Genomic DNA, 13,555 nt, shown 5'->3' with positions numbered 1-13,555 from the left:
AGAGGTAGAGGTCAGTGATTCATCAGTCTTATATAATACTCATTACATCATGTGCCCTCTTTAATGTCCATCATCCCGTAATCCCATCCTTCAACCCCCCTCCCTTCCAGCAACCCTCACTTTGTTTCCTATGACTAAGAGTTCTCTTATGGTTTGTCTCCCTCTCTGATTTTGTCTTGTTTTATTTTTTCCTCTCTTCCCCTATGATCCTGTTTTGTTTCTTAAATTTTGTTTCTCAGATTTCATATGAGGGAAATCATATGATAATTGTCTTTCTCTCACTTGGCTTATTTTGCTTACCATAATACCCTCTGGTTCCATCCACATAGTTGCAAATGGCAAGATTTCATTTCTTTTGATGGCTGAGTAATATTCCGTTGTAATATTCCACATCTTTTTCCATTCCTCTGTTGATGAACATCTGGGCTCTTTCCATATTTTAGCTATTGTGGACATTTCTGCTGTAAACATTGGGGTACAGATGCCCCATTTGATCACCAAATTTGTATCTTTGGGGTAAATCCCTACTAGAACAATTGCTAGGTCATGGGGTAGCTCTGTTTTCAACTTTTTGAGGAACCTTCATACTGTTTTCCAGAGTGGCTGCACCAGTTTGCATTCCCATCAATAGTGTAGTTCCCCTTTCTCTGCATCCTTGCCAACATCTGTAGTTTCCTGAGTGGTTAATTTTAGCCATTCTGACCAGTATGAAGTGGGATCTCATTGTGGTTTTGATTTGTATTTCCCTGATGCCAAGTGATGTTGAACGTTTTTTCATGTGTCTGTTGGCCATTTGTATGTATTCTTTGGAGAAATGTCTGTTCATGTCTTCTGCCCATTTCTTGACTGGATTATTTGCTTTTTGGGTGTGTTGAGTTTGAAGAAATTCTTTATAAATCTAGGATACTAGCCCTTTATCTGATCACATTTGCAGATATCTTCTCCCATTCTGTCAGTTGTCTTTTGGTTTTGTCGACTGTTTCCTTTGCTGTGCAAACAGTTTTTATCTTGATGAAGTCCCAATAGGTCATTTTTGCCTTTGTTTCCCTTGCCTTTGGAGGCGTGTCTAGCAAGAAGTTGCTGTGGCTGAGGTCACAGAGGTTGCTTGTGTTCTCCATTAGGATTTTGATGGATTCCTGTCTCACATTTAGATCTTTCATCCATTTTGAGTCTTTTTTGTGTATGGTGTAAGGAAACAGTCCAGTTTCAGTCTTCTGCATGTGGCTGTCCAATTTTCCCAACACCATTTATTGAAGAGACTGTCTTTTTTCTGATTTTTCTGATATTCTTTCCTGCTTTGTCAAAGACTAGTTGACCACAGAATTGAGGGTCCATTTCTGGGTTCTCAATTCTGTTTCATTCATCTGTGTGTCTGTTTTTATGCCACTACTATCTTGTCTTGATGATTACAGCTTTGTAATAGAGCTTGAAGTCCGGAACTGTGATGCCGCCAGCTTTGGTTTTCTTTTCCAACATTCCTTTGGCTATTTGGGGTCTTTTCTGGTTCCCCACAAATTTTTAAGATGATTTGTTCCACCTCTGTGGAAGAAGTTGATGGTAGTTTGATGGGGATTGCATTGAATGTGTAGATTGCTCTGTGTAGCATAGACATTTTAACAATATTTGTCCTTCTAATCCATGAGCATGGAATGTTTTTCCATTTCTTTGTGTCTTCCTCGATTTCTTCCATGAGTGTTCTATAGCTTTCTGAGTACAGAACCTTTGCCTCTTTGGTTAGGTTTATTGCTAGGTATCTTACGTTTTTTGATGCAATTGTATATGGGATCTATTCCTTAAATCCTCTTTCTTCTGTCTCATTGTTAGTGTGTAGAAATGCAACTGATTTCTGTACATTGATTTTATATCCTGTCACTTTGCTGAATTCCTGTGAGTTCCAGCCATTTTGGAGTGGAGTCTTTTGGGTTTTCCAGATACAGTATCATGTCATCAGTAAAGAGTGAGAATTTGACTTCTTTGCTGATTCGGATGCCTTTTATTTCTTTTTGTTGTCTGAGGCTAGGACTTCCAATACTGTGCTGAACAACAGTGGTGAGAGGGGCCATCCCTGCCATGTTCCTGACCTTAAGGGAAAAGCTCTCAGTCTTCCCCCATTGAGAATGGTATTCGCTGTAGGCTTTTCATATTGTGGCTTTTATGATATTGAGGTATGTTTCCTCTATCTCTACACCGTGAAGAGTTTTAATCAAGAAAGGATGCTGTACTTTGTCAGGTGTTTTTCTGCATGTATTGAGAGGATCACATGGTTCTTGTCCTTTATTAGTGTAGTGTACCACCTTGATTGATTTGCAGATGTTGAACCACCCTTGCAGCCCAGGAATAAATCCCACGTGGTCATGGTGAATCTTATTGGCTGATATCTTGATGAGAATTTTGGCATCCATGTTCATCAGGGATATTGGCCTGTAATTCTTTTTGGTGGGGTCTTTTTCTGGCTTTGGGATCAAGGTAATGCTGGCCTCATAGAATGAGGTTGAAAGTTCTCCTTCCATTTCTGTTTTTTGAAACAGCTTCAGAAGAATAGGTATTAATTCTTCTTTAAATGTTTGGTAGAATTCCCCTGGGAAGCCATCTGGCCCTGGTCTCTTGTTTGTTGGGAGATTTTTGGTTATTCAATTTTCTTGCTGGTTTTGGGTCTGTTCAGGTTTTCTGTTTCTTCCTGTTTCAGTTTTGGTAGTTTATAAGTCTCTAGGCATGCATCCATTTCTTTCAGGTTGCCTAATTTGTTGGCATATAGTTGCTCATAATATGTGCTTATAATTATTTGTATTTCTTCAGTGTTGGTTGTGATCTTTCCTCTTTCATTCATGATTTTATTTATTTGGGTCCTTTCTCTTTTCTTTTTGATAAGTCTGGCCAGGGGTTGATCAATCTTATTAATTCTTTAAAAGAACCAGCTCCTAGTTTTGTTGATGTGTTCTGTTCTTTGGTTTTGATTTCATTTATTTCTGCTCTAATCTTTACTAATTCTCTTCTGCTTGGTTTAGGATATATTTGCTCTTCTTTCTCCAGCTCCTTTAGGTGTAAGGTCAGGTTGTGTATTTGAGACCTTTCTTGTTTCTTGAGAAAGGCTTGTATTGCTATATCCTTCCCTCTTAGGATGCATTTGCTGCATCCCAAAGGTTTTGAACAGTTCTGTTTTCATTTTTATTTGTTTCCATGAATTTTTAAAATTCTTCTTTAATTTCCTGGTTAACCCATTCATTTTTTAATAGAATGTTCTTTAACCTCTATGTATTTGTGGTCCTTCCAAATTTTTTCTTGTGGTTGACTTCAAGTTTCATAGCATTGTGGTCTGAAAATATGAATAGTATGATCTCAGTCTTCTCTCACCAGTTGAGGTCTGATTTGTGACCGTTTCTGGAGAATGTTCCACATGCACTCATAAAGCATATGTATTCTGCTGCTTTAGGATGAAATGCTCTTAATATATCTGTTAAGTCCATCTGATCCAGTGAGTCATTTAAAGCCCTTGTTTCCTTGTTGACCTTCTACATAGATAATCTGTCCATTGCTGTGAGTGGGATGTTAATGTCCCCTATAATTATTGTACTATTATTGATGTGTTTCTTTAATTCTGTTATTAATTGGTTTATATAATTGGCTGCTCCCATGTTAGGGGCATAAATATTTATAATTGTTAGATCTTGTTGGATAGACCCTTTGATTATGATACAGTGTCCTTCCTCATCTTTTATTACAGTCTTTGGTTTAAAATCTAATTTGTCTTGGGCGCCTGGGTGGCTCAGTCGTTAAGCGTCTGCCTTTGGCCCAGGGCGTGATCCCAGAGTCCGGGGATCAAGTCCCACATCAGGATCCTCTGCTGGGAGCCTGCTTCTTCCTCTCCCACTCCCCCTGCTTGTGTTCCTTCTCTTGCTGGCTGCCTCTCTCTGTGTCAAATAAATAAATAAAATCTTTAAAAAATAAATAAATAAAAAATAAAATCTAATTTGTCTTGGGCGCCTGGGTGGCTCAGTCCTTAAGCACCTGCCTTCAGCTCAGGTCATGATCCCAGCATTCTGGGATCGAGCCCTGCATCGGGCTCCCTGCTCAGCGGGAAGCCTGCTTCTCTCTCTTCCACTCCCCCTGCTTGTGTTCCCTCTCCTGCTGCCTCTCTCTCTGTCAAATAAATAAATAAAATCTTTTAAAAAAATCTAATTTGTCTGAGATAAGGATTGCTACCCCAGCTTTCTTTTGCTGTCCATTAGCAAATAGCATGATAAATGATTTTTCCACCCCTTCACTTTCAATCTGGAGTGTCTTTGGGTCTAAAATGAGTCTCTTGCAGACAGCAAATCAATGTGTCCTGCTATTTTATCCAATCTGATACCTGTGTCTTTTGATTGGGGGCATTTAGCCCATTTACATTTGGAGTAACTATTGAAAGATATGAATTTAGTACTGTTGTATTACCTGTAAAGTCACTATTTCTCTATATTGTCTCTGTTCTTTTCTGGTCTATGTTACTTTTGGGCTCTCTTTTTACTTAAAGGATCTCCTTTAATAGTTCTTGCAGGGCTGGTTTAGTGATCGCATTCTTTTAGTTTGTTTGTCCTGGAAGCTTTTTATCTCTCCATCTGTTTTGAGTGACATCTTTGCTGGATGGAGTATTCTTGGCTACATATTTTTCACATTTAGCACTCTGAATATATCATTCAGCCAGGTCTCTGTGGATAGGTCTGCTGACAGTCTAATGTTTCTTCCCTTATAGGTTATGGACCTCTTGTCCTGAGCTGCTTTTAGGATTTTCTCTTTGTCTCTGAGATTTGCAAGTTTCACTATTCTGTGTCGAGGTATTGACCTATTTTTATTGATTTTGAAGGGGGTTCTCTGTGCCTCCTGGACCTAATGCCTGTTTCCTTCCCCAGATTAGGGAAGTTCTCTGCTGTAATTTCCTCCTACATACATTCTGCCCCCCTCTCTCTCTCTTTCCTCCTCTTGTGGAATCCCAATTATCCCAATATTGTTTTGCTTTATGTTATCATTTATCTCTTGAATTCTCCCCTTGTGACTCAGTAGTTATCTCTCTTTTCCTCAGCTTCTTTATTCTCCATCATTTTGTCTTCTATATCACTAATTCTCTCTTCTGCCTCATTTGTCCTAGCAGTTAGAGCCTCCATTTTTTATTGCATCTCATTAATAGCCTTTTTGATTTCAACTTGATTAGATTTCAGTTCTTTTATTTCTCCAGAAAGGAATTCTCTAGTGTCTTCTATGCTTTTTTTCAAGCCTAGCTAGTATCTTTAAAATCGTTATGCTGATCTCTAGTTCAGACATCTTACTTATATCCATACTGATTAGCTCCCTGGCAGTCAATACTGCCTCTTGTTCTTTTTTGAGGTGAGTTTTTCCACCTTGTCATTCTGTCCAGAGAAGAATGGATGAACAAGAGAACAAAATACTAAAATGGCAACGGTGACCCCAGAGAAATATATATGAAACAAATAGAAGAGACCTGAAACTGAAAAAATAAATAAATAAAAAAATAAAAGAATATAATCATACGGGTGAATAGAACAGAGCAATACACTGGATCCTGTGTGTATTTTGGTCTGTTTGTTAGAAAACTAGATCCTAAAATTATAAAGAAAGAAAAACTTACGTATGTAGAAAAATAAAATTAAATACATTGAAAGTATAGAACATAACTGTAAAAATGAAAATTAAAAGACAAAAAAAAAGGAGTATAAACAGGTGAACAGAACAGAGCAATACACTCTATCCTGAGTATATTTTGGTCTGTTAGAAGAAAAACTTTTATATATGTATATATGTGTATATGTATGTATGTATATATATGTATGTATAGATGTGTGTATATATATATATACAAAAATAAAATTAATTACATCAAAAGCATAGAATGTAAGTGTAAAGATGGGAATTAAAAAAGACATTAACAAAAAAAAATATGATCAGATGGGTAAAGAGAACGAGCAATACACTAGATTCTTGGTATATTTTGGTCTGTTTGTCAGAAGATACTGCATCCCAAAATTGTAAAGAAAGAAAAACTTATATATACAAGAATAAAATTAAATACAATGAAAGGATAGGATGTAAGTATAAAAAGGGAAAAAAAAGATAAAAAAAAGAGTTGATAAATTGGTTGAAAAAGGAAAGAGAAAAAAATTAAAATTGAAGGACTAAAGAATCATGGGGAAAAACCTATGAATTCTATATACTTTTTCCCCCTAGCACTGGAGTTTTGCAGTTCTGTGTGATCAGTAAACTTGGTCTGGGCTGGATATTCTTGCTAATCTTCTGGGGGAGGGGCCTATTGCGCTGATTCTCAGGTGTCTTTGCCCCAGGTGGAACTGCACCACCCTTGGGGAGGGGGGGGCGACCAGGCTAAGTATGCTATTCCAGATAGCTCTATGTGGCTTTTGTTCCCTGCAGGCTTTCTGAGCCTCTTTAGGGGATGAGAATGAAAATGGCAGCCTCCCAGTCTGCAGCCCCAGAGCTGAAAGTCTGGAGTCTCTGCACTCCGTGCTCACCCAGCCTATGACCAAGTTTTTCTAAACCCTGCAAACTCCTGCGGCTAGACCCGCGCCATTCCTCCCTGGGGGTCGAAGGGGGGCTCTCATGGTAGTTCTGCTGCTTGCTGGGCCCCTGCTCAGAGAACGGTCATGTCAGCATGCCGGTTGGTGGTTTATGGTGTAAGCTGAGAGCCCACTCCTGGGCTCACTGATTACAGCTGGCTTTCCTGCTCAGATGCCTGGGGACTTTGCCGCACTCAGGCATCCCCGGTCTTCCTGTGTCCCCAGGGATCCTGAGACCATACTGTTCCACCTAGAATTCTGCCCCACTTCACCACCTAAGCGTCTTTCAGGCAGGGCTGTCCCTCACAGGAACAGACTTGTAAAAGTTCTGATTTTGCGCTCAGCTGCTGTATTACTTTCCAGTGCTGCTGATGGAGGCTCCCCCACCTCCAGGGGTTTATCTATCCATTTATCGCCTCAGTTCACTTCTGGGCACCTCCTACCTTGAGAAAGTGGTTGCTTTTCTATTCGTAGAGTTGCAGCTATTTTTTGATCCCCGGTTGAGTTCACAGGTGTTCAGAATGATTTGATAGCTATCTAGCTGAAATCCTGGGACCAGAGGAAACTAAGGTCTCCTATTCCTCTGCCATATTGGACTCATCAAATTCCCTCCCCCCAATGTTTTATTTTGAAAAATTTCAACAATACACTTAAATCCATGAATGTTTAACATTTTGCCCTATTCGTTTCTCTCTGAATATATATATGTATATTTTTTTCTTTAATCACCTAAGTTGCAACATAATAACATAATGACCCTTAAAAATATTATGTATTTCCTAACAAGGACATCCTCCGGCATAACTATATTACCATTATCACACCCAAGAAATTTAACATTGATATAATAATATTATCTAAAATAGAGTTGCCTGATTTAGCAAAGAAAAATACAGGATGTCCAGGTAAGTTTGAATTTCAGATAAATAATACTTTTTTAGTATATGTATTTCTCTTGTAATATTTGGGATATATATATATATATATATACTAAAAAGTTATTTGATAATAATCTGAAATTTGCATTTAACGGGGCATCCTATATTTTATCTCACAACCCTAAATATGAGGCCCACATTTAAATTTTTTTAGTTGTTCCCTAAATATCCCTTTAACTCTGTGTGTGTGTGTGTGTGTGTGTGTGTGTGTGTGTGTTTGGATTCACACTTTGCATTTGATTGTGTCTCATAAAATTTTGATAGAATAATGATTAGTAAAATGTAAACCCCATGTTCAAAAGATTCTTTGGGTGGAAATTGGCTTTTATATGCTGTATATAAACTTCAAAACATAAATTTTACTAAATTTAGTGGTTTGGAGTGTATCACCAAATGCATAACAGCCAAGGACCCCAAACAATGGTGATATCAGGACAGTTCTTTTTTTTTTTTTTTCAAGATTTATTCTTTTATTTATTTGAGAGAGAGAGCCCAAGTATGGTGGGGAGGGACAGAGGGGGAGTCCCAAGAAGACTCTGCACTGAGTGCAGAACCTGATCTCATGACCCTGAGACCATGACCTGAGCCAAAACCAGGAGTCAGACGCCTAACCGACTGTGCCACCCAGGGTACCCCACAGCACATTTCTTTATTAGACAATAGTTTAGCCATATTGTTCAAAAAAATTTTAATGACATTCTTTTGACACCTGCTTTTCTTATCCTCCCTTCTGATTTAGGTTATTACAGTAAGTTTCCTAAACTTGAGAAGTCTCTCTGACTAGAGAGTTCTAGGAGTTTTAGTTTTTGGTTTTTGTTTTAGATTCCAGAGGTAAGTAATAGTATTCATTATATTCTTTTTCTTTTTTAAAGTTTATTTTAAGTAATCTCTACACCCAGCGTGGGGCTTGATCTCACAACCCCAAGATCAGCAGTTACAGGCTCCACCAACTGAGCCAGCTAGGCACCCCAGTATATGTCTTTTTCTGCCGGATTTATTTCACTTAGTATAATGCCCTCAAGGTCCGTCCAGGTTGTTACAAATGGCAAGATTTCCTTCTTTTTTATATCTGAATATCTCAGTGTATATATTTTCTTTATCCATTTTCAGTTGGTGGACACTTTGGTTGTTTTCATGTCTTGGTGGTTGTAAATAGGGCCGCAATAACATGGGGGTGCAGAAACCTTTCTGAGTTAGTGTTTTCATTTCCTTTGGTTAAATACCTAGAAGTGGAATTACTGGACAACTTTTGGGGTATCTCCAAAGGTGTACAGTGTGACCTCCCCAAAAGGGAGGACATTAAAATTCACTGTGCTATGAAAAAGAAAGATTACAGAAATTCATATTCTTACTAATTTATGAGCCTGCCTATCTCCTTACATTTTTGACAATACTGTATTCTCTCAGACTTTTAGATTTTTGTCATGGCAGTATTTCATTGTTATTTTAAAACACACCTCTTTTATTGTGAAGGAGAATAAGTATTCTTTCAAATGTTAAAGCCATTTGTATTTGTTTTCTTATGGGTTTGTAAAAACTCTAGGAAACAAATTCTTGGTCTGTAGTGTTGCAGGATTTTTTTCTTGCCTTTTTACTGTTCTTAGCATTTTTTCCCAACAGAAATGTTTAATTTCACTGCTTTTAATGTTTCAGTCTTTTCCATTATAGTTTTTGGGTTTATGTCTTGCTTATAAGACACTACACTTAAAGATTATAAAAATAAATTCACAAGAACACGTTTATAAAGCTGTTGATGAAAAGGATTACCAGAGAAGTGAAACTAATTAATTTGTCAGGCATGGTTCCTGGGAAGGTGGTGGGTGTGAGGACTGAGATCCAGAAATTGATAGAAAGTTACATAGGAAGAGGAATCATCTTACTTTGTCACAGGAGGGAGAGAGGAAAAAATGAATGCAGATATGGGTGGAATTGCAATTTCATATAGGAAGTTGAAGGAGTTCTACCCCAGTGCCTTTTGTTTTCTCTCTAAGAAGTAGGAGACATCTGCTGAAAGTGATGAGGGGAAGTGTAGTGTAGCTTGAAGGGAGCTGAGAAGGTTCCAGAGAATTATTGTAGAAACAGAGAATGAACTAACCAGTGAAACAGAATTGTTGGCAATAGGAAGGGACTGGGGAGAGGGTACACTCTGAAGGGCTCTTCAGACTTGTTTCAGCAATATTCCGAAGTCTGGGTGAACATGATGGGAGGGTTGATCTCTTAGTATGAGATTTTTCTTATTTTTAGCTATCCTTCCATCATTTATTTCTAATTTTATTACACTATGGTTGGAGTACACGAATTCTTTGGAATTTATTGAGGTTTCCTTTATGGCTTAGCATATTGACTATATTTGAAATCATGCTACATATTCTTGAATGTATTCTTTATGTGTTTGGTATAGAGTTTATTAAATAGATAAAAAAATAGCTTGAGTGCATATTAGTGTTGGGATCTTTGAGAGAGGTGTCTCACAGGGCGTGATGTTTCTTTCTTTTTTTTTATGGTGCATTGGTTTTGATGGGAACAGATATCAGTAAAACATGAAGTTTGCAGTCTGCAGCATGAGTGAGTGGACCTTGTGATTAGTTATACAGAGCTGGGCAGTGAGTGGGAACTCCCCTGTGCTCTGCCCTGCACCTAATAGATAAGGAAATGGCAGGTTGTAGAGTTGATATGGCTTACCCAGAGTCACAAAGCTAGTAAGTAGCAGAACCAGCATTTTTAACCAGATCTTTTGGGTTCAATTCCAGTGCTCTTCTGCTCTTTTTTTTTTTTTTTAAAGATTTTATTTATTTATTCGACAGAGAGACAGCCAGCGAGAGAGGGAACACAAGCAGGGGGAGTGGGAGAGGAAGAAGCAGGCTCATAGTGGAGGAGCCTGATGTGGGGCTCCATCCCATAATGCCGGGATCACACCCTGAGCCGAAGGCAGACGCTTAACCGCTGTGCCACCCAGGCACCCCTCTCCTGCTCTATCTTTTGTACTAGTGGAGATAGGTGATAGGTTACCAGTACCTTCCCAACATCATTTTTAAACTTACCATCTGCACGATCTATAATATACTGTTATTGGATCCTTACCAAAAATCCATTAGAGATGGTATTGTCATCCTACTTTACAAATTTCCAAAGAATACAGCTAACATAGCAAATCCTGTAACTGTTCACTGAAGAAACTTGTTCATGTTCAGAGTTTCAAGCCTTTGTCTAGTGTTAAGTGTGTGCATTTTAAGGGTAGGGTGTGCATCAGAGCCTTGGCAAGAAACTGTTCACAGCAGATGTTTCAAATAAAGACTGAATCAAGATGACTTAGTCATGGGCAGGGCAGGCTTAAGACAGCAAACAAGGGGGAGAGGGCTGAAGGGGGAGCCTGGAGTGGGCTGGAGCTGTGGCATGAGGCCTGACTGATGGTCCTGGAGGGATACAGCTCTGCCAGAGACACATCCCCGAGGCAGGGAGGGAGCAGGAAGGAATGGCCTGGTTTTTTTCTGCTCCCCACTTCCATCTCCTGCAAGTAGTGTGTCCCAGGGGCTGAGGCCAGTTAGCAGCCAGCCAGCAAGGGTAGCCCTCCTGGGGTGCAGAGCAGGAGGGAGAAGACAGTGGGGGAGAAGCAAATGGAGAGTGTTAGCACCGAGGAATGATACCAGGGTGGAATTTTCTGAGGCCTAAGAACAAATGTTAGAAATTGAAACATTAAGAAAGAAAATTTAATGGAACTGAAAAAGAGGGTAAATTGTGAGAAAATGTAAATTAGGAGCATGTAAATGATGTGGGTTAGTCATTTTGAAGAAAACTGTGAACCTTACCTTCCCTGAATTCACTACTATGAATACAGAATTTTAAAACTTCTTTAAGATCATTTTATAGCCTTCCTGTTAGTCACTCAATTCTGATTTCCCCCCTAAAATACAGACTTTTAAATCCCTTGAAATAATTTCAGTAATTTTTGGTAGACTGAAAATACATTAGAAGAAAATTAGCTTACCTCTCAAAGTGAAAATAATTGGAGTATATATTGTTTAGGTAGACGGTATCTAACAAATTATAGTTATATATTATAATTATAGTTATAGAATTAGAAAATATGTATGTAATATCTAGTGTAATATATTTGCTAAAATGTTCTTTTCAAAATATGTTGTGTTTACGTAAGTAAAACAGAAGATTGAACCAAATGCTATTTTTTGGGGCAGCATTGATTTGAGTTCTCGCCATGTCATCTTTTTTCCCAATCTTTGTTAAATTTTTGCCTCGAACTTCATTTATTTAGCGTAGATTGATGATATCATGTGAATAGTACTAGAGTAGACCCGGTACTGTTCCTGCAAAATGTGTTGTAAAGAATTATGAATTGCTTTGACACTTCACAGAATACAGAATGTTGCTTTCAAAAGATTTCTAATACATAGAATATACTTAGAGATTATGAGGTTCTATGCAAGTTTTCCAATTTGAAGCTGTTCTAAAATTATTTAAGAGCATAATGCTTTTTTCTGGCAAGTTGAAAATAGAATAACCAGTGTGCAAGAATGGCTCATATAAGATTGTAAAACAAAACAAATTAAGAGGTTTTGGCAGGAGTAGAATCTGTTTTCCGTGGAGATTTAAGAATAGACGGAGAGTTAATGTGCAGAGGAACACAGGGAAGGCATCCAGCTGGCAGAATCAAAGCAAAGAAGGTCCTTTTGCCTAAACCACGGGGAAGGTTCTTCTGGAAGGGGCGTGCTGGAGTCAGGCTGGGTTCACAGAGAAAGCTAAGGGGAGCAGGAAAGCTAGAGAGGTTTCTGAGGTATGTTGGAGTGAACCCACAGATTAAAAAACAAAAGCATTATGTACTAGATTATATCAAAGCCTTTGAGAATGTTCTCTGCCAAAATCCTGACTGCTCTGGTTTGTACTAAGTGGCATAGCATTCACTTCTTTCTGCTTTGACCCTCTCTGAATTCTCTCTGCCCTGGCTTACCTTGGCTTTTACACAGGTGTCTAGGAGCTGTTGCAGAGTTTGAAGATGACTCTTCTAAGTGGAACAAAATTTAGGATGGTTATTTGGGTTGATAATAATATCAGGCAAAGAGAAGTTCCCTTTTGTTTCTTCCTTGGAGCCCTCCATCTTCCTGTTTCGGTCTGGACTTGATTGCTTTCTTGATCTGCTTGTGCTTCTGGGCTTCTGGAGCAACCCTTCTCTTACCAGGGCTTCCTTCCCAGGATCCTGTGTCTTTCCTGGAGCGAGGTGTTCCTATTCTGTTGGGGGAGGGTGTTTTTAAGACCTTGTATGTACGGAATGCCAGTTGTCCATTTTCATACTTGTTGGATACATTGGATGGATTAGGTTGGAAATCATTGTCCCTCAAATCTTATTCAAGTCTTTATCTGTTGTTTGTGACCTGTTCCCCTACCCCTTTGTTATCCTCCCCAAAGGCCACCTTGGACATTTGTAGGATGTTCTTTATATCCCTGGTATCTGAAATTTCAGGATTGTGACTTGGTATAGGTTTTACTTCCCTTCCTGCGGTAGGTACTTACTCTTTCCTCCCAATCTAGAAATCAAGTCCTTCAGATTTGAGAAAAATCTGCATTATTTCTTAGATAACTTCCTCCTCTCTTTTTTCTTCTATTTCCTCTTTCTGGAATTCCTTTTTGGTCAGATATTGTACCTCCTGATGAATTAATCCAGTAATTTTTTTATATTTTCCATCTATTCTTGTTGATGTTCATTTGTTGTATTTTTTGAGATATTTCCTCAAGCTTGTCTCCTAATCCTTTTTCTGAAATTTTATTTCTGCTACCATATTTTTTGAAATATTTTTTTATTTTTAGGTAATCTCTACACTCAACATGGGGCTTGAACTCATAGCCCTGAGATCAAGAGTCACATGCTCTACTGACTGCCAGCCAGGCATCCCCTTGCTACCATATTTTAAATTTCAAAATTTTCTTTTGTTCTTGATGTTCCTTTTTCAAAATTGCGTTTTGTTCTTGCTTTACAGTTTTAACAGCTTCTCTTATTTTCCCCAGCATATTAATTATATTGATTACAGTTTTATTTTTAAAAGATTT

General features: G+C 38.4%; 1 protein-coding gene across 5 annotated transcripts in view; it reads left to right on the top strand.

Moving 5' to 3' along the window:
- The window catches only part of AFG1L (AFG1 like ATPase), a 231,204-nt gene that overhangs the window by 67,940 nt on the left and 149,709 nt on the right, over nt 1-13,555 (top strand). The window lies entirely within an intron of this gene.

This window comes from Ursus arctos, unplaced genomic scaffold, assembly GCF_023065955.2.
Source record: "Ursus arctos isolate Adak ecotype North America unplaced genomic scaffold, UrsArc2.0 scaffold_13, whole genome shotgun sequence".
NCBI lineage: Eukaryota > Metazoa > Chordata > Mammalia > Carnivora > Ursidae > Ursus > Ursus arctos.
This window is presented reverse-complemented; position numbering and strand designations above follow the sequence as displayed.